Here is a 2,574-nt window from a genome sequence, read left to right as displayed (position 1 = left end):
TTCTGCTATGTAGTGTAACGGGTGTGATGTGTTTGTGGTGGCTGCAGCAAGTGTTTGTGTGCCTCTCATGTCGAGGTGTTCCTTGACTTTGAGGACTTTTGTTTCATGGTGTAAAGTGTCTGTAGGTGATGTATTTGTGCAGCCTGTAATTGTTTTTAGGGCTTTGTTTTGTATGATTTGAAGGGTGTTGTGGTGTGTCTCACTGAGATTAGGAGCCCATGCAGGACTCGCATAATTCATCACTGAGCGTATACATTGTTTGTATATTGTTATATTAGTTTCTTTGTTTTGTCCAAATGTTGTTCCAGTGATTGACTTAAGTGCGTTAAGTCTAGGTGTGCATTTGTTTTTTATGTTTGTGAGGTGTTGTTTGAAAGACATGGATGTATCGTATGTTACACCAAGAATTTTCGGTGTGTTTGTGTGTGGTATTAGAGTGTTGTTGATGTAGAGATGAGGTATGTATCCTTGATGGGGTTGTAAGGGCTGCTTCTTATCATGAGTGTCGACGAAAGTATAGGTGGATGGCTCCGTTGTTGCGATGAGCTTGCAGCGGTCGCCTCCTTAGGGTCGCCATCGTGTGGCCGACTTAGTTTATATTGACGGGCTTGCATGCCTCTCCTGGGCATCTGAATTTATAGATTACGCCAGCTTCCGATTCCTTTGGTCCTCTTGTGCCGGCGCTATTCCTCATAACAAGGAAAGTCACCAGGCTAGTGCAGCTATAAACTCTTAGTGAGACGGTTTCGTGTGACTTCTTAAGTGTGATCTCATTGACAAAGATCTTACGTAGGGCATCTGCTTCCTGATTGTAGGTCGTCCCGTGTGTGTATTTACCTAGTTGTATTTTACGGGAAGGGGAGCTATGCTCGTGGGGTCCCGTCTTCATATCTCATTTTATCTAAACTATTTTTAAATTCATGTATTGTTTTTGCACACACCACTTTCTCATCTAACTTGTTCCAACTGTCTATTACTCTGTGAGGAAAGCTGTTCTTTTTCAAATCTCTTCTATAGCTGTCTTTCTTGATTTTCTTTCCGTGTCCTCTTGTATTTCTGTCATCCCATTTTATCAGATTCTCTCTATCAGTAATTTCTATGCCTTTCATGATTCTGTAAATAGCTATCAAATCTCCTCTCTCTCTTCTTTGCTCTAGTGTCTGTAGTTTAAGTTTTTGTAGTCTCTCTTCATATGATAGTTTTGAGAGTGTTGGTGCCAATTTTGTGATTGCTCTTTGTATTCTTTCAAGTTTTTTTATACATTTTTTTGTACTTGGTGACCATATCGTTGCTGCATATTCCAATCTTGGTCTTATCAGGGTGATTAGGATTTTCCTCACCATTTCTTCATCCAGGTATGTAAATGCCACTTTGATTGTTCTTATTAAATTATAAGTTTCTCCAAAAATCTTATTTATATGTTTCTCAGGTGACATATTATTCATAACAATGACTCCCAGGTCCTTCTCATTTTCTACTTTTTTTATTCCTTCTTCTCCCAAATTATATGATCCTGTTATTCTGTTTTTGCTTTTTCCAAATTCCATTATACTACACTTTTTTGTATTGAACTCCATCTCCCACTTCCTACTCCATTCTTGTACTTTATTTAGATCTCTCTGTAGTGATTCACAATCTTCTTCAGTTTTCACTCTTTTCAGTAGTTTTGCATCATCTGCAAAGAAGCTCATATAGCTTTCAATTCCTTCATCCATATCATTAATATATATAGCAAACATTATTGGGGCCAGAACTGTTCCCTGCGGGACACCGCTTATTACTTAATTCCATTTTGAGTGCTGATCTCTTATCACTACTCTCATTTTTCTTTCTTGCAAAAAGTCTTCCATCCAATTTAGCAATTTACCTTGTATTCCTCCTTCATATTCTAATTTCTTAAGCAACTTCTTATGTGGTACTTTGTCAAAAGCTTTTTTTAGGTCTAGAAATGCACAATCAGCCCATCCATCTCTTTCTTGTATTATATCTATTAGCCTTGAATAGAAACATATTAAATTGGTGACGCATGATCGTCCTTGTCTGAATCCAAATTGCCTTGGATTTAGTACGTTGTTTTTTTCCAAGTATTTTACCCATCTACTTTTGATAATTCTTTCACAAATTTTTGCTATTGTACTTGTTAGAGAGACTGGTCTATAGTTGGTAGGTTCTTCTTTATTTCCTCCTTTATATATAGGTACTATATTTGCTTTTTTCCAATCTTCTGGAACTTTTCCTTCTTTTAAGGAACTGCTTATTATGCTATGTATTTTGTCTGCCAGTTCATTCCTGCATTCTTTCAGAATCCAGTTTGCTATTTCATCTGGCCCATGCGATTTTCTGACATCAAAATTACCCAAGTGTGTCAATATTTCATTCTTTGATACTTCTATTTCTTCCATAGGGGGGGCTTTTTCTTTCCACTCAATCTCTTCAGGTTGTATATTTTCCTTGTAAACACTGATTTAAAATGTTTGTTCATAATTTCTGCCATTTCCATTTCCTCGGTGTATTCAACTCCTCCTTGTCTTAATTTCTCCAAGTCTTGTTTGTTTTTCAGTTTATTGTTTACAA

The sequence above is a fragment of the Oratosquilla oratoria genome, chromosome 3 (genome assembly GCF_046742065.1).
Source record: "Oratosquilla oratoria isolate Oo_2021 chromosome 3, ASM4674206v1, whole genome shotgun sequence".
Lineage (NCBI taxonomy): Eukaryota > Metazoa > Arthropoda > Malacostraca > Stomatopoda > Squillidae > Oratosquilla > Oratosquilla oratoria.
This window is presented reverse-complemented; position numbering follows the sequence as displayed.